Source organism: Empidonax traillii, unplaced genomic scaffold, assembly GCF_003031625.1.
Source record: "Empidonax traillii isolate 1590-97213 ecotype Southwest subspecies unplaced genomic scaffold, ASM303162v1 scaffold597:size822913, whole genome shotgun sequence".
NCBI classification, from domain to species: domain Eukaryota; kingdom Metazoa; phylum Chordata; class Aves; order Passeriformes; family Tyrannidae; genus Empidonax; species Empidonax traillii.
In genome coordinates, this window is record NW_020955790.1 from 652,090 (window position 1) to 679,598 (window position 27,509).

At 43.0% G+C, this 27,509-nt stretch overlaps 1 protein-coding gene across 9 annotated transcripts in view; it reads left to right on the forward strand.

The window, feature by feature from the left end:
* Positions 1–27,509, forward strand: part of ATXN1 (ataxin 1) — a 274,252-nt gene that overhangs the window by 215,018 nt on the left and 31,725 nt on the right. The window contains exon 6 of one of the 9 annotated variants that reach the window (XM_027898445.1): positions 13,336–13,461. The exons of 7 other annotated variants lie outside the window; for them this stretch is intronic. The gene's annotated coding sequence lies outside the window, so the exon portion shown is untranslated. The remainder of the gene's footprint in view (positions 1–13,335; positions 13,462–27,509) is intronic. One more of the 9 variants, XM_027898449.1, reaches the window with a different exon arrangement.

Genomic DNA, 27,509 nt, shown 5'->3' on the forward strand with positions numbered 1-27,509 from the left:
TTTTTTTTTTTTGCCTTTTCAGCATTTTGCAAGTTGACTGCCTAGAGGTAGGCACCTGGGTTTATATTTAGGGACTGAAGTAAGTGGGATGGCTTTCAAAGGTCCTGCGTACCTGCAGCCCTGAGAATAAATTAAAGGCAGATGTTCTTTTTGGCAAGTTTGACAGAAACAAGTAGGCGATGCTGGGTGCCCAGAGCACCTTTGAAACACTAGCAGCCTGTTCAGATGCCTGAAGATGGAGTTAGGCATTTATACTTAGGCACCCAAGTTGGAAAGGTTTTGGCCCTGTAATTCTAACAATCACTGTCCCCTCTGTCCTGAAGTGCTGTAGCAGAGATTCATCCAAGAAGCTGCAGGTTTGTATGTGGGAGTGAGCAGGGACAAAGTATGTGTCTCCCTGCAGTGGAAGCGAGCTCGGCTGCCTGCCTTATAGCACATGCAAATGAGGGTCAGATGGCTTGACAGTTGGTTATGAAACTAAATAGAAATTATGCAAAATGAGATTGATTTTGCACATATTTTTAGGTTTTGTCTTTTAGGAGCTCGAATCTTTAATTAAAATACCAAAGAGAAAAAGAGTACAGGCGGCAACTGTTATGTTTCACATATATACTGGATGTAAAGTAATAGCCTGCTATGCTCTTTTTAGGGATCATTTTTATCCCATTGCAACTGAGAATATAAAGCCATCTTACAACTTGCCAGAAGTGACACCTGCTTTCATACTTCCTAATAATTACTTTAGCTTTGACAGAAAGTACTTGGCAGGGTACATACAAATTATGACTTGCTTCAGGGTACAAATAATGTCATAATGACTTTAAGAGTTTCTCTTTATGCTCAGGATAGTTGCATGTACATGTTTTGTTGGTATGAAGTGAGTGAGTAGAGCAGAGTTTTGAGTGTTGTCTTTAACTTCTAAATAAAAATGTGTATTGGATAGTGAAAGCCTACAAATAGATTAGAAAAGGGAAATAGGTTTTCAATGGCTATTTGAGCATCTTTGGGGTTTTTTTATTTTTTCAACTCTCTGTTGTGAAAATTCCCTAGATGTTTGCAGGAAATAAAATTACTTTTAATGCTAACTACTCTCAGTTGTCTTGCTAGAGGAAAGAACTTGCCTGCAGGTTAAGTGGCATCAATGTAGAAAGACTTCTCTCCCATCTTCCCTGCCTTGCAGTAGATGAATGTTCATTTCTAAAGTGCATTTGGATGTCATATGCGCTCTTACTCAGTTTGTTTGAATTCTTGCTGCAATTAAGTAGAACCTGAAGTCATGTGAAGTCGTGTGAACTCACATCTGTCCGCAAAATTGAAGTCTTTATTGTATATCTGATCCCAAACTGTAGATAGGTAGTTAATCTTCTGCAATGGTTGGTAGTGACTGAATAGCCTATTTAGGGTTAAATGCATTACAGTATATATTCTATATAAAAGCCCATTTTGGGAGAAGGTAACAGATGCACAGAGGTCAGTGGTATACTTGCCCAAAATCAGCCCAGGATCTCTGGTGGAGCAAAGATGCATCTCCACATCAGGGTGGGCAGGAGTTTTACCCTGGGCCCAAAGGAAATTCTGCCTTCTCTGCGTTGGTTTGCTCTTCATAAGCCAGGTGAAGTTCTAAAATCCTAAGGAATGGTTAATTGGATTTCACTGTTCATATCTGTGACCTGAATAGTATTTACAGCAAAAAGGAGGCAAAGGAGAGAGCAAGTCTCTAACCAGGTACAGGTTACTGTTAAGCAGCTCACTGAACTGTTCCTTGAAGGCGAGACAAACAATTTCTGAAAACCAGAACATGATGTTTTAATGTGAGCTTCCTTAAAGAACTGGAAGAGGAAGGCGTTGATAAATACACTGCTTTTGCAAAGCAGAATGAGCAGTTGTACAAAGCATTTGGGAGTCAGGCAGTTTCTTATCTGAAAAAAAATACAGTGTTTTACTTTCCCACCTCTGTTAGGCCTTTTGCATCCTGCCTGAAAAAAGGTTAAGCTCTTTCCATAAAAAGAGTGAATTTGGAAAATGTCTGATGTGTTTCTGTTTGTGTGTGCACGCATATTAGTCCATGTCTTTTATCAGACAGCTCTTTAAGAGATACAAAGTTCATATGTGTGTGGGTCTTTCATTACCAGAAAGACTTGGCAAATTGCAGGGAATTCAAATAGCTGCAGCAAATGTGATTAATGGACTAGAGAGGAGAAGAAAGATTAAGAATTAAATACATACAGTTTGTCTGAACGACATACAAAGAGGATGAAGGAACAGGGTGATGTTTAAACTACTAGTGCTGCACCTGAGGAGTTATAAATAGCCGAATTTGAGGAACTGTTTCGGGTGGTCCAAGCAGGATGACTAGGAGTAACAGGATAAATTTTAGTGCAGAAAAGGTAGGCTGAAATCCAGAAACACTTCCAGCTAGTAAGATCTATTAGACTGTGGAACAGTCCCCAGTGGGAAGGGGTGGAAGCCACATCACTCAAGTCATTTGATGTTCACCCAACAAAGGCAGAGCTCTCTAATATGGCACAGAAGAGGTCCTGTGTTGGGCAGGGGTCTGAATATCACCGTTGAGACATGTCTCCCTCCTCCCTGTGCTATCTGGGGGCAGTGCCAACTGTGACAATGTCTGGAAATCACACGGGGATTTCTAAGAGCGCTTTATTTTAGCATATATTTGAATAGGGATTTCCTTGCAGAAACACAAAAATCCCTCTCTGTTCAGCTTCCTGCCCTGCAGCTGTCTCTGCTTGTTGTTCTAAACCCCAAAAAAGTAATGAAGGAGAGCCGAAGTTGCTTCACTGTAAAACTACCTAGTGATAAACTTTTTTAAACTTCACTTGGAACAGGCTCACCAGGCTGTTCTCCAAGGCTGAGGAAGAGCTGTTGGCAAGCTGCATAGAGCCATTACAAGTGAGAATGACTGAGCAGAACAGGCCTGTTTTACTCATTCACTTTTCTGCTGTATCCAAGCAAGTCATAAGTTCTTAAATTCCATTTTTCATGTAGGGGCTTGGTCTCCATAGTTATGTCTCTTGTTTTTTTGATCACAAAGCTAATTTTCCAGTGCATGACCAGAAAGCTACAATGTGTATGATGAGAACTAGATGCTGGGTTTTTTGTTGTTTTTTTTTTTTTTTTTTTAATAAGCCTACGGAGTTTTTTCTGTCACTTATGCTTGCAGCACCATATCCTCCAGAGTTTTTACTTGCCCCTCCTAAGACAGCTGTATTCCTGATTCCTTACTCTCTTCACCACTCCATGGATAATCTAAGGAGAAAAAACCTTTCACTTCCTTCAGATCAAGTCCCTTCTATGAAATTTTAGAGAGAGAAAGAAATCTGCTGCTGAAATGGCTGTTCATCTGAAGCTTGCACAGGTTGCATCCTCATATGCTCTGTGTAGAGAAGGTGGGGGACTCCTGCGTGGTGATCCCAATGCAGAGCTCTGCTGTGGCGTGCTGATCGGGCTCTCAGCATCCTGCATCTGTAGCTGCCTGGTGTTTCAGTACTGTGTTTTCTCTTTCTGAGAGCTCCCTGAGAGAGGAAGAGGATTTGTGTGGCTTCATAGAGGCTTAGATGTTACAGCTGTGTGTTGTACTTTTCCGAGTCTCAGAAAAGCAAGGGTAATGATTTCCCGCTGCCCACCAAAGTTCCAGAACACAGATGGGGAACGAGAAAGAAATGCATATCAAGATGTTGTCAAAACATTTATTTCCTTATCAGGAAGCATTGATCCTGCAAACTCTATTCTATTACAATGGCTTTATTTCTCCTATATTAAGTGACTGATACAGACTCTATTTAATCAATTTGTTTGATGGATGTTGGCGAACGAACGTAACAGTTGGTCACTGTGCACATCATCTGCTGCTGCTGGCTGGTTGGCTGCTTTCAACACCCCAAAACAGGGTTTAGCTTGCAAATCAAGGTTTTAAAGCTTTATTTTGTCACTTAGTAATACACTGGGCTTTGGTTGCCTGACTTACTCATTTTTTTTGTCAGCGTTTATCAACATTGAGTAATGCCTGCAAATAATGAACCATGCTTCTGCTTGTTAATGTGCTTTTGTTGTTTTCATTGTTTGTAAGCCTGTTTCAAAGGAGCAGTCGGGGTCATCTCCCAGACAGCATTGTATCTTCCTAAATGTATGCTTGTAGAAAACAAAGATGGTTCAAAAATGGTTGTGAACCTTTTGAATTAAAGCCCACGTTCCAGATCTGTGAGGAAAGTAGTGATTTTTTTGGCCATGTTTGTGAAGTGTTCTTTGCTTGTTGTTTATTTTTTAATTTCACAGTACAGGCAAGAAGCAGCTGGATCACAGCAGTGATAAAGAAGGATAGAAACAGGAGCTATGTTTTTTCTAAGTCCTGTAGAATTCAACAAAAAATATGATCTTCCTTGTATTATCTTGAGCTTTTCTGTAATCAGACCTGCTAGACTTAGATTCTGTGGTATTTTTTAAGTGGACCAGTCTGTCATTACAGTTAGATCTCAAAAGAATTATGCTGGTTTGAGCTGGAATAGAGTTAATTTTCTTCACAGTAGCTTGTATGGAGCTATGTTTCAGATTTGTTCTGGAAAGAGGGTTGATAACACAGGGATGTTTTCATTACTGCTGAGCAGGGCTTACCCAGCGTCAAGGCCTTTTCTGCTCCTTACACCATCCCACCAGCGAGTGGGCTGGGGTTGCGTGAGGAGCTGGGAGGTGACACAGCCAGGAGAACTGTCCCCAGCTTACTCAAGGGATATTCCAGATGATGTGGTGTCATAGTCAGCAATAAAGCTACGGGGAGGAGAAGGAAGGGGGGGGACATTCGGAGCGTGGTGGCATTTGCCTTCCCAAGTCACTATTACGTATGATGAAGCCCTGCTTTCCTGGCTGAATGCCTACATGCTGATGGTGGTGAATGAGTTCCTTTTTTTTGCTTTGCTTGTGTGTGTGGCTTTTGTTTTAGCTATTAAACTGTCTTTATCTCAATCCACAACTTTTCTCACTTTTATCCTTCCAAATTCCTCCCCTATCCATGGACGGGGGGAAAGTGAGTGAGCGGCTGTGTGGTGCTTAGTTGCCAGCTGGGATTAAACCGTGACACGAGTAGTCTATGAAATACCTGTCTTCCTCTTCCTTTGGTGAACTAATTTTAACCTAATGACTCGATTGCATTGCTGCCTTCCTCAGCAGCCATTTCTGTGGCACATGCCTAACTTTCTCTTTGGAAGACAGCCTATTTGTCTCTGAATGAGTGAATTTTTTAGAGTATGGCAATACTTTTATTTGCTCAGTGAAGCTATTTCCTCAGGTGGAGAAATTAGTTAACTGGAAAGAGTGGTTTGGGAAGGTTGTATGGTAGTAGCTACCTGCTAGTGCTGCCCCTCTTGCTCCTTTAGTGCCACTTTCTTCTTTCTAAGGAATTAGATGAGGATTTTGGCATTCGGTGTTGCTGACAGCAGAACTGGAAGGCCAAATCCTGATTTTTTCCCATTTCAGGGCTAAACAGAGAGTCTTGTCCTCCTCCAGAGAGGGAGTGACAAGTGAGATGCTCACTCTCACCAGCTGTCTTGGCTGTGTGGGCACAATTCAGCCAGGGATCTTCTGCTGGTGTGACTGCTTGGGCTGGCAGCTGGGAAGGCTCCACTTGTCCCTGGCCAGGAGCAAAGGACTTGGTATTTCCAGGCTCCCTGTGGCTCTCTGCTGAAGCCTTCCTATACAAGCACATTGCCTGAGACTGCCTCTGCCTATAGTCTGTGGAGGTATGGGACTGTATAGAAGTAGAGAGCAACTCCTTCACCAGTAGGTGAAGGAATTTGAGTCCTGGTCCTTCCAAGGGATTTGTGTGGACAGGTTTGGTCTTGCACCTGCCCAGCAGTACAACATCAGTTTGGTGAACGGGGACTTTTCAGCAGCTCAGGCAGACTGAAAGAGGATGCAGTTTCTTACGGAACAGTGAAGAGCATAGAGAGTTCACCTTTAACTTTTGATAGAGGAACAGAGTTGTGCTTGGCTCCTCTCCCTGAAATACCTTGGTCTCCAGAGCTGTCAGCCTGACATAGCTCTCAGCTGAAAGTTACTTAAAATAGAGAGGAATAAAGGAGCGAGAAAGACACTTGGAGAAAAATTGCTTATGTTTTGCTAACAAACCATAATATGCAAAGTGTTGTTTTATAAATCAGGGTAAGCACACAAAAATTAAGAAGCACCAGAAAAATTGCAGCAGGTCAGCAGAATATTCAGAGATTCCCTTGCAGATCTAAGAGGCAGAGGAAGTGAGCAACAGACAACTCAGAGCTCAGCCTGACATTTGCAGACTGTCTCTCGGTGGGTCTGGGTTGTAACTGGAAAGGTAAATGGGACACCGATACGGATGAGGTGGCACTAAGTGTAGAGCGAATCAGCCTCATATGGCAGCAGCTCCCTTTAGGGCTCGTCGTGTGTGCCAAGTGTGAGACGAGCTCCTTGGATGAGATATAAATGATTCAGCAGCAACTGTATTTCAAGAGTAAAGAGCAGGCACCAAAAGGTTATAGGAGAACCAGGTAGAAATGTAAGAAGCTGAGGGATGATCGTGAGGGGTAGAATTATGCAGCAGGGGGAAAACCCCACACACGAGTCCTGAGATGAATAAGAACACGTGTTTCTGTGTATCATAAACAGTCCTTGCCTTTTACACGTGCACACATTAACACATCTGTAATTACCAGCAGACTCACCTCAAAGAAGATGGTGTTACTCTTACTTTCCCATCACATTTAGATATTCCTATTTGTGAGAAGAGCTGAGTTCTTCTATGTTTCCTGGTACAACTGTGCAGTGAAGACTCCTTTAGCTGGTCTCTCTATCCTTTCACCATCCAGCCTGGGATTTCTGTGCACATCTGGGGACAGAGTTTTTCCCTGTCTGAAAGACTTCTCTAATATAAAAGTTTGCACGTGTTCTTATGTAAGAGTTGTATGTGTGCAGGAAGAATCATCAAACCTGAAAATTACACTTTCTTTTCTTCTTTTTTATTGAGTTTCAGAATTCATTTTTAAAGCTTCAGTGCACATTGGAAAGTTGTTAAAATGAAAAGTTTAAAAAATGTGGATTTGAGGTGCGTTTTTCCTTATTTTTTTCTTTTTGTCTTAAAACAATTGAAAAAACAACTGCATCATATTTTTCTGTAGGAAAGAGAATAATTCAGTTCCTGTATTTACTTCCAGGAAAGAAACAAATGCCTTTGAACGTGGCACATGCAGTTCCTTTTTTCATAGTGAGAGGGGGCTTTTTCAAGCATTTAAAAAGCTGGAGGTGAAATGATTAATGTAGGCACCATCTTGTAGCTGTGGCATCAGCAGATCTCTGCTCCCCTTTTAGTATCACTAGGAGCTTGTTTGATGCGGTATGAAGAGAAAAGTAAAATTGTGCTAGTGATTTTCACAAGAAGGTAGATGATCTTTGTAGTTCAGTCCTGCCTGAGTTCAGCAGCAGCAGAAATCAGCAGATTTTGATGTCCATTTCTTTCTGGGCTTGACCCTGGATCTGTTTCCAGATGGTTTATACTGGTTTGAGTGTTACTGGAGTTGCTTCTCAATATGGAAGGGGAAGGACCAGGAGCATGCCCACCTTGATATGTGCTGTCAAAGTGAGGAGACGTGTCAGGCTTTTGGTATACTGTGATAGACTGGCATAGATAGAACTGGGCCGGCATCTCTGCTTTCCTGCCTGTGACAGCACAGCAAAAAAGAGAAATAGAAAACCTGTCTAATCTATTTTCTCAAAGGAGCACAGTCCATAGCCTCCTGATAGGAAAAAAATCAAAAAATTACTTGGTTGAACAGAGCCAGTGCCAGTGTGACCTATCCACATGGTTGGGGAAAGTGCCTCAGGATTGAGAGGAGGGAGCATGAATGAATCTTTTATCTTTGGCTCAAATGTAAACTGAGTAATCCTCATGGTTTGGCCGCCTGTGCCTGTGTGTTGGAGCAGGGAGGGTGGAAATTTCTGTGTTTAATGGAGCTGCTTGGGAGACATCTATCTGCTTGCTGCACAACCGAGGGTTGGTGCCTGGTGCTGTGTGTGCAGCCCTGCATGGTGGTATCGAGCTGGTGTCACTGCCCTGTGCACCCCTCTGCTGCATGGCTTTTTGTGGTAGACTGGGGAAGGGAGCAGGGAGAAGATGTGTGCAAATCCACATCTGTTTCAAAACAAAACCCCACTATTTGATTGCATTTCCTGACAGGTTGTATTCTGGGCAGTTTCATATATTGCATGATGTGAAGATAGTGTACTCTTTGGGTGTGTTGAACTGAGTTGCACTGTTCCCCTTTGTGCAGTGTTGCTGGTTTGTTAGCTGCAGATTAGAGACAAAAGCTTTTACAATTAGTTTTTTAATGGGAGAGAAGGGGAGTGACATTGTGACCTGCTTACAAATGTGGCTGAGATCGTCTGGGGAGAGTGAAGTCCTGTTTCCTGGGGATTAGTCCAGAAAGCCACCCCTTGTTATCAGTTGTCACCATTTCACAAGCCCAAGCAAGAATATTCTGGTGTTTCCAGGTATTGAAGAAGCATATGCCTTCCAGTTGTCCAACTAGAAAAATTCCAGATAGCACGGGGATCCTTTCAGAGTCTGCTGAAGCTGAGATTTCCTGAGCGCAGTATTTACAAGCCCTCCTGCTAGGGAAGTGGAGGAAGGAGCTTCTTTCCAAGAAAAATGTAGGCTGGGTAATCTGACATCACTCAGAGTCACATCACCCTACACCCACCAGAATTCAAAGATAGAATGGAAATGGCATAATCTGTTCTCACAGTAACACTAATAGTACTGCTCCTGCAGCTCATTGTGCGTTGTCCCCACCCGCCATAGCCACAATTAACATTTCTTGCAGTGACTTTGAAAAGTGTTGCCATAACAAGTTGCTGATCAGCAACTACAGAAATCTTAACAAGGTACCTAATGGAGCTTTTTGTTTCCATTATTTCTGCTTAATATATTCTGGAAAAGTCAGGAGGTTTTAACCTTGCCTTCAGCTGCGGTACCCTGGCATGTTTAATAGAATACCACTTCATTTGTACTGAAGGTAGTGTTCATTAAAAGGGTTTGGAGACCCCTCTAATGTAGTCAGTCAAATTGGTGCCTGGAGCCAAAGAAAACGTATATCCGAACACATGTTTTCGGTCTTGAGCTAAAAAAAAAAAAAAAATGCACTTCATGTTGAATGGCCTTCTCCAAGTGCCGCAGTTAATAAGCCATGTTGTGTTTTTACTGGAAAAGTATGCTTCTAGCCAAGCATTCTTTGCATTTTTCCCAGGATTTAGTCATAAAATCACTTTAGACATATTGCAAGTATGAAATGTGTGCACATCAGATAAAGGGCAGCAATTTTTGTTTTGCTGCAGAGCTCCATGGAAACATTTTTATCACCATCAAATGCATTATCACATGAAGTCTGGCCCCTTTCTTTACTGTTAACATTTAGCTTTATAAGAGTGCTGAACGACAGAGACCATGCTAACAGACTGCTTGGTGATCCAACGCACAGCACCATCTCTCTGAGTTTGGTGCCATCAGAACCCAGCTGCTTTTACAGAGTCTTAGACACGGGCATCCCGTGCTAATAGCTGGCCGGCGTGCAGATCTGCATCTTCAGTCCCGGCTGCCTAAGTCTGCATGCATAAAAAAGCAAGAAACCTGAAGACTTTGTGTACTATTTTAAGCATTATTATTTCAAGAAATGGTTTACGCAAGCGAGAAAAGCCTCTAGCACAGTCAGCAGCCTCAGCCCTTCGAGGCTGTTGCATCTCACAGCACACTCTCGCAGCCCCCTCTGGCTGATGCTCGCAGCATCGTTGCTCTGCTCTGGAGCCGGTCCCCAAGTCCCGCTGATGGCTGGAGGGAAACCTTCCCCGGGGGCGAGTGGGGCAGAGGGGAGTGAGATTCCTGGAGGGAACCTCTGCGAAAGTCAGCAGCAGCAACGTTTTAAAAGAACAAGTGTATACGCGGTTTTATGTATTGGAATAGAGCGATCTAGCTATCAAACATATGTTCACACATACAGAGTATACAGAGTAATGTGTATATACCACCTCGACGAGCCAATCTGTGTTCTGAAGAGAAGAGATATTTAAAGCAGCTCTGCAAACTTTATAGCTCTGGGAGAGACTAGCTGGGCTTGTCTCTGCAGGGACTTGCAGTAGAGCTGGTCCGATCTGCATTTCTTTGTGTATGCAATTTGAGTATCTCTTCATGGGTAGCTATATATATGCTAAGAAACAGGCACGTGGATTAGGAGTACAGATGAAAAGTCCAAGGGACAAAAGAGGGTTACCCATCCCAAAACCTGACTTGAACCCCATGAAGGTGTCATGGAGCAATGAAATGTGGAAGGAGGTCATCTAAAAGGCTAAGAGAGCACTGGGGGTGCACTGAATTGTCACCATCTTGTATCTTTCTTGGGACCACCATCTTTTTCCTCACTTCCTGTGGCAGGCACCTGTGTACCCAGTTTGAAGAACAGGCAGGAGCCAGGAGAACGGCAGGACTAACTATTCTTGGCCTTTGCGAGAGAGGTAGAGTGGAAGTAGGAGAGTGTCGTGTATACTTGTTTGGAGTTAGGAAGCCCTGCTGTGCAGCAGTTGTGGTGTACAGTGCTCACCACCTGCCCACGGTGAGTCATACTTTTTGACAGATGATTAGAACTTCAGTGCTGCGTTATTAATTCTTAATCATCTTGGGAAAATGTGAGCTGATCGTTTGGGACCTTTTGCAATTAGCACATTTGTGGGTGAAATTTTTACTACAGTGTAATATGTCAGGGTAGATTTTACAGGTGTCTGTGGATCCAGGTTAGATATCACCTGGTGCAGAGTCTATGATGGGAAAGTCCACAAAATGTTTTTGAGTGCGGTATTCCCATACACGGCACACAACAGAAATGTTCATCCTAACTCGTTCCTTCTGCTGTGGGAGCACCCCGTGAAGGAGCCACCTCTGTGGCTTTCAGTTGGCCAACAGGACTGCTCCCCTCTACTCCTGTCTTCCTGGGAAAAAGCTGTATCCTAAGCCTAGATTCCCCGAAGGGGAAGAGATAGGACATAGGATCATCAGAGAGGAAGCTGGTTCACTGCAGTCATCTCTGCTCCCTGGCGTCCTAGCCAGGATGTGTCTGCTGCAGCCTTCTGAAGGAGGGCAGCTCTCCAGGGAACATCTCTTTCTGCTGGCCAGCCTCCACCGACAGGAGCGAAGTACTAGCAAAAGTCAGAGTAAGATCTTGAAGGCAAATGTCACAACAATAGTGAGAGTAGTTGGATTTTCCTTCACGGGGTGATGCATTGGAGATTCAGTTGCAGGTTTGTGTGTGGTTCACCAGAGATATCACACTGCATTCATTCTGGATCAGATGGGGCTGAGTTTTCTCCCATTATAAACAAACCTCCAAATCTCCTTACTAGTTGAGTATCTGAAGTATTTGAGCTCTTTGCCTTTTTTTTTTTGACAACTTGGCATTTTTTGCTTGCACGCTCTGTAGCAGCTTTCACAGAGGAGGAGCTTTATTTCACCACTGTCTTTCCAAATACCCTTTTTTCTTTTCTTTTTTTTTTTTTTTTGATTGTACCTAATCAATCTTGCTGTGTTACTAAGAGCAACATCCCTGTCGGCCAGTCAAAAAGCTGGAAGTCTTACATGGCCTGGTGTGTAGCCAGGCACAAAGCTCCCTTTCATGGCTTCGGCTGGCTGCATTACCAGCCCTACTGAGATCACAGTCCTGATAAAATGCTGTTGAAAGCACTGAGAGTTTCAGGCTTTGTACTCTCTGCTGAAGGGATAATTTTAGAATGTTCTTCCCCTTGATAATAGTAATTTTACAGCAATGTAACTGTTGAATTTTAGAGTTAGATCAGTGTAAATGAAGGCAGAATCAGATCATTTTTTTCTATGGCAAAGAAAACTCTTCATATCAGCAGATATAAATGCAATAAAAAATCCAAATGTGCATACACACACAAAAATCTACATCTTCTTAAGGCAAGACTGTAAATAATTAATACAATAACCTGCTAAGAAATTCAGTCTAGGTATATTAAGTTAGTCAAGGCATTTCAGATTAGTCCTCTTCTTTTTTATCTTGCTTTGCATTCTGTAGCTCCATGAATGCAGGTAACTTCCACCTGCATGAAGAACAAGAAAGCATTTTTCCTTCTGGTTTGAGAGCTGCATTTTCAAAAGGATCTTATACCTCTCTTCCAGGTGTCCAAGCATGGGGTTTTTTTGTTTTTGTTTTTCTGTTCATATTTTTCAGTGTTTAAAAAAAAAAAAAAAAAAAAAAAGCCATACCTTGTATCCACATTGTTTGGGGCAATTTTTGCAGCTCTTTGCAAATAAACCATTTTAAGGCTTCTTGCAAGGTGATTGTACTAAACAAATGTAGTAAATAATCCTGAAATTGCAATGTGCCTCATTTACACTTGAATGGAATTACTTAGATGTGGGATGTCGCTGGTACAAGTGGCTCCAAATATGCTGTTCAGTTTTGTGTTCACTAATACAGGCAGCTTTATCTCTTGCTTGTATAAAAAGCATGACACTTTCAAAAGGATTCAAATCTCACTTGACTCTGCTCTTGTATGGGCAATTGAAGTTAGGGACCTAAATAAAGCTGGTCTGATACTCAAAGGTGCTGAACAACTGCATCTTCTGTTTAAGTAACAAGTAGATGCAGCTGCTTGGCACAGATAAAAATCAAGTTTTTTTCAGGTTCCTAAAAATGGATTCAGAAGCCTAACTAAAGTATATGAGGTTCAAAAATGCTGGTCCACACAAAACCCGTTTTTGGCAATGAACTGAGCGGGGACACAGATGTGCTCTGATGTTTGTGCAGAGCTACCTGCAGGTCCCTCATGGAGTAGTGCAGGACAGAAAAGGTCTTCTTCAAAATGCTGAATTCACAGAGTTATGGAAATTCATCAGGGAATTGGAGGACCTGCAGTAACCAAAATCATTTTGCTTCATGCGTATAGAGATCATCAGTCAGAATCCCCAAGTTTGGTCATGGAAGACTAAAAATGCGAGTTTTGCTTTTCCAGAATGTACTAATTGCCTTTTACAAACACCCTTTTGCATCCTGGCTTGCTTGTGAGTACTGTGGGTCATCTTATCAGAAGTGTACAGAAAGAACATAGCTACTTCCAGCTGTGGTTCAGGTGAAGAAACCAGGGTAAAATTTGGCCTTCTGTACCAAATTGGCCATCCCGCCTGGATGCAGGATCTAAAAAATCCTTGCCGCAGTTTCTCTATTTGTAAAGGCTTAGCAATTTTGCAATAGCTGATTTTTTTCTTTTCCTTCTTTTTTTTTTTTTTTTCAGTAGATGAAGGTACAGTGATACAGTACCCTAAAACTTCCCTCGCATGGGCAATTCAGTGAGTGTCTCAGAAGGCACTGTATGTATTTGCGTATGAGCTGTGGAAGTAACACCTTTTCCAGAAACAAGGTGAGCCAGCTGTTGTTCTGTCTTCATGATCTAGAAATGTGTTGTTAGATCTGGTGGTGCAATGGCAAAACCTTCTGCTGTGCTGGTGATGTCCACCTAGTTCCCTGCTACTGCCAGAGGCTTCCCCCAGGCTGGGGACTGTTCCATATGCATTAAGGCAAGATCGCTGAGTCCTCCAAAAAGTAAGTTTACGTTTATGTTTAAAGGGAATAGAACAGTGATTCCTGTATGCAGCTTGTCAGCCAGCCCTCTGAACTTGTGTTAGATTTATTGCACTTATCTAATCCCTGAGCAAACCCTGTGCACCAGTGACAGCAGCATTTATATGCCATTTGCACAGCAGTGAAGTCTGAGACAACGTGACATTTAAATTAGCGTTCTGCTCATTGATAGGTAAGGACAGATGCTGTAGAATGTAGTAAACCCTTCCTGCATCTGCTGCACTGTAGGATCCTGTGTGTAGTGTTGTGATATGGCTGAGGGACCTGTTAAGTCATACCAGATAAATTTGGTTACTGAGCAGTGGCTTAGCCCACCATTCCTTTGGGTGTGTGTCATGTTAGACAGCATTTCCAGAGGGAGGTCAGCAGACAAACATCCACTGGGTGCAGAGATGGACTTTGGGGATGAGTGTATGACACTGATTGATTTCAGGGGAAAGGTCCTCTGGGGATTGTACAACTCATCATGTGCTTAAGAGATCACTGCTATCACCTGTGTTTCTGAATAATGGAAGAGAAGTGCTCTTGGTCGCGCAGCTGAACAGGTTCCTGAGCACCTACTGCCAGTGTGTTGACATGGGTAAGTTATTCTGGTGGGACTGACATTGACTTATGACCTCATATTATGGCAGAACTCTTCTTGCCTCAGTGTTACCAGGGATAGCGCATGTCTCCCTTGTTTTTGCCCTTATTATGTCCTTTTTTGAAATTTGTGCCTGCTCACACAGCTGAGTTTAGACAGGGTATAATGTCCTCAGATCATAGTTAGATTACGAGGAAAAAATAAACACAAAGTTGCATGCACAGCTTCATTTTAATTTTAGGAGAAGAGTTTGGAAGATCTGAAAGTAAAATTTAGCACAGAATGTTTAGATTAAAAAAAATATATATTCTTTGCTTGACTTGCCTTTGAGCATTTTGTTGAAAGTACTAAAGAACTCTTTTAATGAGGCATAAAAATTGATTGTTTCTTGCCAGGAGGGATCGTCTTCAATCTTCAGATACTAAAGACTTTGTGAACCACAAGAAGAATATCTTCTTGAATCATTTACATTTTCCTCCTTTTACAGGCTTATGTAACCATGCAGAAAATCTAATAATAAGTGTGCTATTAGTATCCAGTGTGGCACCTTCTGCAAAGTGAGGTGTCATGTTATTACAAATAATGGTGCAGAAATGTTGTAGATGTGGAGAGCTTCCGTATGTGGCTTATTTGAGTAATCTTTATCAAAAAAGATCTTGCGCTAATTGAATCCATCTTTGCCTCCGTTTTACTATTCTGTTTTATTGTTCGAGGGAGGAAGAGCCTGGCTGCTTGCTTTTGTTTCTGTGAAGTCTGGCATGCTATTAATGGTGTTGGAAGGAGTAGGCTAGTAGCAGTACTGAGAAACCAGGTGTCTTGTGGTCTTTTATTTTTACATGCATGCCCACCCCTTCTTTGTTCACCCACCCACAGTCTCTTGAGGTTTAAACCTGACCTACAAGCATCCCTTTTTGTTCTGATCTCAAGTGCCTTGAGCAGGGATTGTCAGCCTTGTGATAAGCACTGTCACAGGCAAGGCTACCAGGCTGATCTGCGTGTATAACCTTAATGCCAGTGAGTTCAAACTCAGCTTGGCTTCTCTGATGGGACTGCAGGCTTAGCTTTAATATGAGCAGACTACTGAGCAGCAGCGAGCAACCTGTAGGGTCTTTTCTTCTGTTGCGAGTCTTGTCTTTTTTTTTCTTTTTTTCTTTCTTTTCTTTTTCCTGTTCCTCTCACCCTCATACTCTGCCAATAGCAATACCCACACCTAGAGCACCACTCCCCTTTGCAGTGACCACAGTGTGATCACTGTGTAGGCAGTTCCCCACCTCCTGGCATCTCTTCCGCTGATTTTGTGCAAATTGTGCACTCATTTGTTTCTCCAGGTGAATATTTGGAGCTTAAGTCTTTCCTTTGTGGTTATTGCTGTGTGCCTTGAAGACACTATAGTAACGAAAAATGTGATGCTACTTTTGTGTAAATCACCTCACTAACCTGACCCCTGAAAGAAGGGAGAGCATGATGGCATCTCCCTGCTCCCGGAGTGCCAATGTGCTTTTCTTCCCAAAATGATTAAAATGCTGTTCCCCCTGGTTGAGTTTTGCCGGTGAATGAGCCCTGCTGTGGTCATACCACAGCCTGCCTCACTCAATGACAAGCATTTATTCTTAAGAAGCTGGCAGTCCCAAGTTTAACAATGAGTTTAAATCTGAGTGTGGCCCAAAGAACAAGGGATGTAACCATAACCTTGCCAGTCTTGTCCCCCAGCACTTTGGAGTAACTTATGCTTTGGACTTGAAGGCTTTGCAAGGTGGTGATTGCTAAGGAATAGTTTGGGCTAGGAAGTAACCCAAGTGTTGCCATCAATTGCTTTCATAAAAAAAGAGTAACACCCCCACCCCAAAGCACACAAGAAAGAGCCTGGTTGGTTGCTGTAATCTAGCATGAAACAGCTAAGGAAAACAGAGCATTTTGCAAAAGCACTCAGTACCCTGCATAGGAGTTCCAGCTTGGGATATTGGATGTGTCTGCTACAGCTGATACTATTCAGTTATATGTAAAAGATTGTGCACAATGTAACTCTCCGGGGTTGTTTTACTGTTGTTTCCTCCTGTGTATTTTCCTAGCCAATTTAGCGCTTTGCGGTGGGGACCTGATCCTGCAAGTTACTGAGCACCATGAAATCCCATTAAAGCCAGTGCATTCAGCTCCTTGACGAATTGTAGCTTTATTTGATGCAGGTTGTGGAGGTGCTTTGGCAATAGAAGTAAAGCTATTTTTAAAGGTCGCAGTGTTGTAAGCTTTTATAAAGCTGTACTCGCACAATGGATCTTTCTTAAATCGGTACTTCTCCCTGCTAATCCTAGAGACTTATTTCTTTCCCCTTTGGTGTTCTTGCTTGCTTTGATTTTTTTTTTTCCTTTTTCCTTAATAATGTATTTTCTTTCATGACTTCTCCTAGTTCCTTAGCTTTGCAGCCCTTCTCCTACTTGGGTGGGTCTTTTTACGTCTTTGTTAGCTGGGAATTGTTTCCCAGCAGTGGTAACTATGGAACTCCTGAGGTCTCTGCCACTTGAAATGCTCATTCAGAACCATATTGGATAATTTCCTGGCCCATTTCCCTTCTGTTTTACTTTTAAACAGGCGATAAGTTTGTTTACAGAAGCTAGGGCGGTTGATGCCAACCTGAAGAAGGGCTGTATTCACAGGCCAGTAACACGGTGGGAGGGCTGAGCTGAGTGACCGCGATTCTCTGTGCTCACACTGATGCAGAGGAAAGCTGTTACAGTCTTCAGATCTAGAGCCCAGTACAATCTTGAGCCCTTTCAGGGAAAGCTTGGATTTTTCTGCTTTGGAGTCATTTAGCATAAAAGGTATTTGTCATATGTTTCCTTTTAATGTGATTTTATAATAAAGATAGCAATTTACCTCAAAGCTATTATTCAGGAGTCATTTAGAGGCTTTCCCAGGCCCCTTCTTTGAGAAGAAAACTGATTGTGAAACCTAGGCAATAGAAATTGTACGGCTGAACTGGCAAAGCCATTCTCCAGTGTTCAGTCCTTGTAAAGCTGTCCTTTTGGAGGAACCTTTAGGGACAGCAGTGCAGCTCTTCCCTGCAGTTGTGAGGTACAGACCTTTATATTGCAGATGCGCAGCTGTGCATCTGTGTGCCATGGAGAAAGCTTCGTGGTGGAAGTGCATGGTAGCATTTCTGCAGGGGAAGAGTCAACCCCTTGAATGCCGGAGGGAGAAGATTGCACTCCATTAAATTTCTTCCGTGCTTGGGTTTTTGTCCTTTTTGCTCCCTCGTTAGGCCTTGTTGGCAAGAGGAGTGTGAGGTCAAGACTGTGCTGTTTATTTTGCTTCTCAGCTGACTGAAAGATACAGCCTTGCCTCGCTGCAGCCTGCCAGGGACCAAACTTAATGGTCAGTGTTTTAATTTAAGCGACACCAGCCGGGAGGCGAACGGCGTAAAGGGTACGGTCGGTCAGCCCTTCCTTGCAGCGGTTTGCTGTACATCCAAGGCTATCAACCCCGTGCTCACAGACGGCGCATGTTTGGCCGGTGGCCAGAGGGGAGCTGCTGTGCCAGGAGACCTCAGACTTAGCTGAGCACCCACGCCCGCTGCAGAATCCTCTCGCTGTGGGAGAGGTGCTGCTCTGCGGTGGTGCGGGGACTGTGTTTTGTGTTTTCTGAGGATTTGAAAGCTTGTCTGTGTGGCTCTGAGGAAGGCTGGTGCCACTGGTTTGGATTCAAGGCTGCTTTTCAGAAGACAGAAGCGTAAGGACATCAGAAACAGAGGCATCTGAGAGAAAAGAGTATCAGAAAGCTTTTGTCTTTTAACCTGGTAGTGTTTCTGCACAGAGAAGACGGCGTGAGACTTGCCATGTGATGGTGCGATGAGCGACGTTGTGCGCCAGGAGCTCACGATTGCCACTAGGAAGCTGTGGGGAGGAGCAGCAGGCTCCTTCCCTTCATGGGTTTCACAAATGAGAGCTTTTTTGGTACTTGGTGATCATCACATTCTCTCTCCCGTGACAGGGAAGGAGGCTGCTCCCCTTTCAGCCTCTCCCACTCGTAAGCTGTTTATTCACATTAAGTGGTGAGGAGGCTGGATCAGCCATACTTCTCTAGTGTCCTTAGTTAACACAAGGCTCTGACAATTGTATCTCTGATTATTCTCTCACCATCCCTACCTTTTAAAAATATTTCTCTTTAATTGCTGCTTTGTCAGCTATGTAATACTGTGCTGGGATCCAAAGGTGCGTTTTAAATAAGGGATTTAAGACTGCAGGGGATTGAGCTGATCATTATGAGTCTGAGAATGGGACCTGTGAAGCATGTTATCTGAGGCCTCTGTGGATAGTTAAATGAATGCTTTTGTGATAAACTTTTTTTTCAAACTAATCAATTGTGTGAAAGCAGGGAGTAAGCTGTAGAAGCTGGATGGTGAGGGCTGGAGAAACACAGCTGTTGCCTCTTTCCATTGCAGTGCCATTAATGAGCAGTTAATGACTGACTGTGTCTCAGTCCAGTGTTTCTAGATTCTTTCCTTTTTCTTATTGTCCTTGTTTAAAGGTGGCTCAGAAAAGAGGCTAACAGGCAGAAGGCATCAGGAAAATGCAGCAGGGAAGCAATGCTGTGCAGCCATCTTAAGATGTCATGGGACTGCCATCAGCCTTCCCGAATCGCTTGCTCAGTGGAGGTGGTCTGTGAGAGAAAGGAGCTGCAGGAAAGGGGTGGAGAGTGACAAGGCTGCAGTACGAACTGCAGCTCATGCCAAAAAGTGGTGTAACAGCTGTTGTGCCTGCAAAAGACAGTTTGCTTTGACATTTCTTTCTTCTTGTGTAGGGGATGGATCAGTTGATAGGCATCGATACAGTGCTCTAGCATATTGTTCGGACCCATCGGATCTTGCCTTCCCTGCAACTTACACTCTGGATCTTCTTGGAAGCAGGTACAGCTCTTGGTTGTGAATCAGCATGCCAGTGGATGCCACGCAGAGTCAAATGGTAACTCTGGGGCTTGTAGACCACACTGCTTCCATGGGAGACCCAGCTAAGAAGGCAGGTAGAGAAGCAGGGAGCCCTGCCCCCACAACATCAAGTTCCTGCCTTGTTTGATCTAATAGTTGTTTTAGTGCCACCACAGGTGAGGAGCAGCTTGAGCTGTGACCTCCTAGGCTTGCCTTGACCTGTGCAGCCATGAGAGGAATGGTGTTAGGCAATTGTAGCTCCAAGCAGCAGGGTGGGCACATCCACAGATCTGCCTTCTGCTGGGCTTTGGGAGGTAAGTTTTTCATAGAAACAGGTGAGAGGAAGGCAAATCTAGAAGAGGTCTGGTGCAGCAGGAGATAGCAGAGGTTTTCCCTGATCAGGAGATAGCAGAGGTTTTCCCTGATCTGCTTCATAGACACCAGGTGCAGTCAGCGTGAGCCCAAGAGGAAGGGACCTAACTAGGGGACACAAAAGGGGAGATGGGACATATAGTACTGCCTTGAGAGTATGAAGGTGATCTCATTAGTCAAGGGCCAGTTGGCTGCACAGAGACCTAATTTTATTGACTCTTTACATCAGGGTCAGTAGTGTTTGCATTGTCTCACTGGTGGGAGGTTATGGTCAAGGCTGATTCTTGTCTTGTTTTCCTGAAGTGGTATGAACTATCCCTTTGCAAAGGGAGGGAGAAGAAAGGGCAGGGTGTGCACTTCCTCAGCAGTGCACTTAGCAGGAAAAAATGTTACTCCTGTGTGAGGTCTGGACTCCCCAGAGTCTGCAAAGGATGTCATGGGTGGTAACACTACCTACATCTCTCCTGTGTTGCCAATGGCCATGGTTTCATCATTCATAGGCATGACCCCTGTGGGGCAATGAAAGACTAGTCTCCTGACCCTTTAGCTGTCAGCAGTGGGATTAGGGGTTTTTTTTTGGTTTGCTTTATCATTGTTTTCTTCATGAATGTAGAGGATGTAGGCTCTCTCCACTCTAGTGTCTGTACACTTGGTGTGTAGGGTGCATATGTATGTTGTCTGGTTATCTCTCTCTTGCATCAGTAATTTAGAGCAGGGACAGGTTTGTAGCACAGCTGTGTAAATTCAGGGGGAAAAAATAGCGCTACCTGCCTCCATTTTCATTCTGCACTGCTCAGTCAAGGCTTTCATGTGTCCAGAGTGGTGGAGTCTGATCAATGAAAATACGGGGTTGATAAGATCTCAGCGAAGTTTGAGTCAGTGCCTTTCTCACCATCTAGAGATCTTCCAGCCATAAGGGAAAGGTTTCAGGGGCACAGTTTCCTCTATCTGTACATAAAACTGGGAGATCCTGAGATAAATAAACATAGAGCATTTTACTTCCTTCATCTCTCCCCTTTTCTCACTTGGTATGACTTGGAAGTGGCAGCTGTGGTCAGGCTATGAGATGAAAGGTGCCTTGTGCACGTAGCATGATTTCTGTCCATGAGTTCATGATCTGTGCTCCTTTTAACTTGCTACAAAAGTAGACCTTATTTTTCTGCTGTGTGTGGCTGCAGAGCTATCCAGGGGAAAAATACAGTTGTTGGGACATGTCACCCCACGGCTGTTGTCTCTACAGGATACGTGTTTGCTACTCCTCACTTGATGACGAGTAGAGGGGCTGTTTGACAGTACTTCTCCTCGCTTCCCAGGAAATCAATTTGACTTGCCATTTTGAATCCTTAAATCTGAAGCAATAAACAGCTCCTGCCTTGTACTTAACAGTGTGAGGAGCGAGCAGTTTGTCTCTGTGGTGATGAGGGAGGCTATCGACAGAGGGATGACTTCAGCCAGGCAGTCTGGAGGCAGTGTGATTAATTTATTTCCTTCCCTGATCTGTGAACCCTCTCAGTCACCAGAGCATTGAGACCTTCAGCTGTACAGCGTGCTGGGTCTGCCCTTGCACACTCCTCATGACTGTGGGGCTTTGCTCCTCGCTTAGCCTGTGCTCCTGTGCCTAGGCTGTTCCCAGGAACAGCTCTGTAGCTTCAAAAGGTGATGGCTGCAAACCTGGAATCTCCATAATTTATGCTCCCCACGCAAACAAACATGCATATGCCTTTCACACTCCCGGTGTATTAATAGTGACAGAGCAACATGTGTTTTCCACAAGAGCAAGGCACCTGTTGAGGTTGTTCAGGGTCACCGAGCACTGCAGTGATGCTTTACTCCTTTCTGCAGGCTCCAGCATGTGTTAAAGGAGGAGGGGATTGGTTTTTATTAGGCCAAAAGGGGCTCTGGATGGGGAACCATCCAGATATTGCAAGTCCTCTCACTAGATTCATATGCCCAGCCCAAGAAGGAGGGCAAATCAAAGAGCTGAGGTTGTTACCTGTTTTAGTCTAAATCTGGCATTTGTGATAAGGTAAATGGAAAGTCTCCTAGCAACTGAGGTCAGCATTTGTCCTGTGGTGTGTATGGCACTCCCCTGCGAGATGCACTGATAAATACATTTTGTTCCATGGGTCCCTGTATCTGCAAGTCTGAAGCCATTGTTGTAGTCACTCTCACCCATTTTATAGGCTAGAAATGGATTTTAATTACAGGTCCTCTGATATCGCTTAAAAATGATCAGATCCTCAGTCACTGGACAAGTAGCTCAAGGGCACAAAAGCTGCCCTTATTTTACATCATGTAAAGCAACTTGAAACAAACTTTGCCCAATACTAAGAGGCGCTGGAGGAAACCCTTAGTACATCTAAGCAATTTACATGTCCCCCTTCAGTGGCATTTGGGCCATAGGATCCCTTGGATCTCAGGTGCTCTTAGATGCAGGTTTCACATACAGGATCTTTCACAGATTCCATTTTGCAGAGCAGAGTCCAGAGCCCTTACAGAAACAGCTGTGGGTTGATCTTGCAGAAAAAGAAGAGGAGCAGTGCCCTGAGTGTTTAACCTGGGCACCTTAGAGAAACAGGAGCTGTAAATTGGAAAGCCATTTCTATCTGAAACATGATAACTGGGAAGGAACCTCATACATACTTCCTGAGTGCAATGCACCCTCTAAAGGGGCCAAAGCAATTGTAAGGGGCTAGATAGAAAAGGGAGAACAGGATATGTAGCCAACCTCTTTCCACAGGGCAGCAATATTTGGAGCTCTGTCTATTTAGCATACTAGGTAAGTTGTGAAGACACAGAGCAAGTTGTTTGGTGTGTTCCACCTGAAATCTATGGTGATCCTATTGGCAAGTGTCATCAGTGGTACCCTGGTCCTTGCAGGTGTGCACAGAGGGAAAGGCATGGCCAGTGGAGGGCAGGCAACAAGCTGAGAGAGAGGAAATTTTCTTCATGATCTACAAATTTCCTGAGAGACCCAAGCTTACATTACGCTTAGGGGCTTCTCCTGAAGGGCTGAGAGGTCCCTGAATAATCTCTCTTAGCTGTTTGTTTGGTTTTCCTAATTTTATTCTACTGGGAGGGACAAGATTTGACCCACAGGAATTCCATTGTTTTAAAAGTAATCATACAAGCCCTGCAGAAAAATTTGATGATAATGTTTAGCAATTTATAAATGCAGGTCATCTTTTAGTTCTCCACAGACCCAGATTATACAGGTTAAAACTTTGCTGCTAAAAAAAAAAAAAAAAAAAAAAAAAAAAAAAAAAAAAAAAAAAAAAAAAAAAAAAAAAAAAAAAAAAAAAAAAAAAAAAAAAAAAAAAAAAAAAAAAGGGAAACTGAACAGTAAACTCAAGAGAAAGCATTAAGAAATCAGATTAAGAGAATTACATTCTTTGTCATTTCTATTCTTACCTCATTTAGAATGGACACAAAATGCATCCTTTATATCCCAAAATGTTCAGCCTGGAGTAATGTCGAAAGAATAGCTGAGGGCACAATATATGCCGTGTATTCTTCATTATAGTTACCATTGTGACAATCCCTGCTGGTGTTTTCTATTCCCGAGTTTCATCAATCTGAGCAAGTCTGTTCCTGAGGCTCGGCTCAAAGTCAAAAGGGTGAAAAAGCGTTATGTCTACGGAAGAGTCAGAAGGATTTCCAACGTGCCGTGGATCATTAATTTGACTTCAAAGACGCGTTTTATACTTTGGGATTTTTACAAAGCAGCTACATGGAGGATTTTTTGCTCTTGGATAGGGCATGTTCCCCACAAGGTAGCCTTATAAAGCATTTTCTCTGCTAACAGGATTGCGGACAAATAGTTTCTTGCCTTTATCCTCTGCTTTTATCTCTGCTCTCTCCAAGAATTCCTCTTAATTCTTTGCTTGCTCTTTCGGGTGACACAAGGACAGTGAACCTGAAGTGGAAGATGAGAAAAACACGGTGTTAAAACAAGCCAAAGCTGGAATGATTTGCCAGGATGAGGGAGATAATGCTTGTGATTGGGGTAGTTTCACAAACATCAGGGGACAAGGTTCATGAGTAAATCTGTTGTTAACAAATCTGAAAGGCAGCATTGCCGTGAAAGTACTGAGTCAATCAGAAACTGCTAGAGTTTTCTACTCGATGACATCATCACCAGTATTATTACGAGAAAACAGAATGTCAGAAAATATTCTTAAATTTGAGGGGTTTAAAATACCTCATTTCCCTGTTAAAAGTCAATTGAAAAATGACATAGAATGATTTGCAAAGGGACACTTTCTTTTTAAAATAAATGATGATTTTTAATGATGGATTAAACCTAACTCTGGTACTTGGCTTGAAGGTGAGTTTTGATTTGTTGGTGCTTTGGAGGTGGTTCTATTTGTGGTTTTTTTCTGGATGGGTCATGCCAGTGCACTGAAAAGCTTGCAAGAGTAGTGATAAGGGTTTGACTTCAGTGCTAGTAACTGAAGTGGAAGCAGATGCCAACTGTCCACACCCTACCTTCTTCCCATTCCCTCAGCCCATTTTGCTGGTGTTTCAAAGAGGATGCACGTCTGTGCCTCAACACCACAGTTTTCATCAGGACCTCCTAATGGCTGTGCCAGTGCTGCTAGTGCCAGTTTGCAGCATCCCCTGAAGAACTCAACACATTTGTTCCCAAATGTGAAGGGAAGGTCATAAAAAAGAGTTCTAACTCTGCTGGGATGCAATGAGGTTACATCATTAAAATTTGGAATAGGTTTCCTCGTGATTTAGAGATACATTTACATGTTGTCACCCGTGAGCAAATGGAGAGTTGGAAACAGGATTTGAGAGTCCAGAGTCTAACCACTGAGTCATTCTTTCCAAAGAGAAATTATTTCACATGCAGGGATTAAATTAAAGAAAAAAATGACACACGGGTTATCAGATAAATATCAATAGTAAATAAAGCAAAAACTATTCCCTAGATATACCAAGCTTCTGTAAACTTTTTTGTTCATTTCTGCCCTTTCTCTGGAAAAGCTGGTTTTCTCAATCTGCAGTACTGCGTTGTATGAAGCAGTGTTAAGGAAAAGAAGCATTTCTTACGTATGCTTGTTCACATAAAAAAAAAAAACCTAACCAAAGCGTACTCTTTCCAGCAAGTTTACAGCATGTATCAGTCACAATCTCACTCGCTTCCCAGGAAACGGGTCTGTCATTTTGTAGCTGTCGTGATGCACGGTGCGCCTAACTGGGGCTCCAGCTTAAATGAAGTTGCTCGATTGCGCAAGGATCAGTTAGCACAGTTCACTGCATTCAGCCTGCTCACCGGGCAAAGCGCTGGATTCACAGTCTCTGTCCGTTTAAATGCAGTTTATGCCTCTACTCTCCCTCAGATAGCTGTGGCTTGGCAAGAGGCAAATATGTCTGGAGTCTCGGTGGCCCAGTTCAGCAGAGAACGTAAGCCTGCCTTTCCAGCAAAGTCACTAAATGTTCTCAGTGACTGGACTTTAAGCAGACTGATTCCCCATCATTTCACATTAATAGACACTCAAGTGGATTTTTAGGTCCGGACCTAGAGAAACACTGGCTTTGATCACTACTCAAGTGAGTTAAAGTCACTTGGTCAGTTACTTTGTGCACAGAGATATCCAATGACTGGATCTGTATTAGAAACCTTGTGTTTAGGCACGGGCAAAGGTTTCTGCTAGGGAAAAAAAAATCATTACTAGATAAGGAAAATATGTATAAATTAAAATTGAGTGTTTATACACTTAGGGCTGCTATTTACTTTTATAGATTTGTTTATACAAGTTTTGAGGCAACTGTGTTTTTACCATATGAATCTACCCAACTCTTGACAAACTCCCCTAGAAAAATTCCTAGCAGTTTTTCTTAGGGCTGTTAAAAAAAGAAATAATAATTTAAAAAAAAGGACAGGGTGGAGCAGTTTAAGAGGTGGTATAGCTGTGGAAAATGGTGCTTGCTTTTCTACCGGAGTTTAAGTAGTGGTCAGTTATGCCATATATATGGAACAAGCATAACCAGTGCTAAGAAACAGGGATATAACCATGTTTTGAACAGTTTTAAAGATGCACAGAAGTTACTGTCCCCTGCACGTGCTATTAATACCCAGACTTTCCTCCTTGTACAGTTGTTTGTCACACAGAAGTTAAAAGTTTCTCTCCATAAGACATCATATTCCATGCAGTTTCCTCTTGGACAGTGGGTTTCCATCTGTTACATTATTCCTAGGACTAACATAAATGGCATCCTGATCATAAGATACGGAGATGTAGTTTATGTGTAAAACCATTATGCTTTTCTGGAAAACCACATTAGTGGCCTGGCAGTTGGTAATGTCTTGATACTGTGCCTAAAAAAAGCTTTTTCTGAGGGGAGAACCTCCAAGGATACCAGCAGACAACTTCCAGTTGCATAGCAATATTGGTGGCAGTAGCCAGATGGCGTGTAGTAAAATCCTGAACCAGACAAATTTTGCAGAGGTTTTACCTTTCCTTCCTCTGGGGACAGGATTTCGTACGTGTTTCCAAATCCCACAAAGCTGTGCAACCCTATCTGACAGACATATAAAGAAGGTTATAGGCAGGAACGAGTTCCTTTCTCTCAGCGAGAGTTGTGTGTACATTAAAAACCTCACCCCCACTGTGTTCATGCATGGATCTTAAGTGGTGCTCAGCAGCTGTCACTCATGTCAGCAGTGCAGCTCAGCAGGCACGAGCAGAAACTGCAGAGGTCAGGTGAAGTCTGTTTTTCTGTTGCTTTACACTGTTTATGGGTGCCTAGTTGCATTATTATGATTGCTTTCGTAGTTTTTGGCTTTCTGAGAGGTACTGGGTGTTGCCCACTGCCAGCAGCCTGGGAAGCCAGATGTGGTATCACTGTGGGAGCACTTAATGAAGTCACCAAGAATTCATTCGCTTTGTTTTGCTAGAGGTGTTGTGCAGAGCAACTGCCAGATCCTTTCACCAAATGCTTACAGTCTGAAGGGATAGAACAATAAAAGGAAGCCAAACCTGATACAGAATAAAGTTGCAGGGAAAATATGCTGGGTTCATAAACTTGTGGCCCAGTGTCTCCTTCCGTCTTCAAAGAAAGCTATTTATAGAATCGGCAAAAAAGCTGTTTGTCTCAGTAGTTCTTCATTTAAAATCAGAAAGTTGGAGATTGATACAATGACAGGTATTAAGGGTTTCTTCACTGCATGCATCAATATTCCTTCATTTGTTTCTTACTGTGTTTTATCTCTGTTTTTAAAAATTTAGACAAAAAAGGGTAGTTAATGCTACTATCTCATGATTGCAGGAAGTATTTAATCATGTTTCTGTAATTGCTGAAGAACCGAATTAATCTCTGCAAAGATGTTTTTGGAAAAATGTGGTTGGTCAGCGGTGTATTGTCAGGACATGTTTAAACAGTAACTACAGTGAGATCATGATGATCTGAAAAGAAATATCCTTGGGTATCCAAATACACTGCCTAAATAAAATGTAGGTAGAACTGGCAAGAAAAGATAGAATTGACTTAATCTAATTGTATTGTCTCTAATGCTCCTTTAACTCATGAGAGAGAGGAAAGCATAAATGTGAGTGCATTGTGCTCAGCCAGCTGCAGCGAGAGGACTTTGTTAAAGCCTGGAGGCCTAGGACGAGGCCAGCCTGAGTTCTGTTTTTTCTAGTTCAGACTTTGATCTTGGCTGCCCTGGAAGAAGACACACCCCTGGGAGAGGACAGGGAGACTTCTGTAGCTCCCACACAGTCCAGCTTAGTGAAGACCTAGAGAGCTTTTAACATAAGAAAATAAACAACCTTTTACCCTAAGAGGCTGTTCTGAAACAGTCTTACGGTAGATGTGTTCAGGCCACTAAAGTAGCCGGGTGTATGGGAGCATGGCTTATTTTCCTGCGTTAATTAGATGAGGAAGTTTGTGGTGGGATGTATGCTACGTCTGTAGAAGGTAACTATAATTTTTAATCATAATG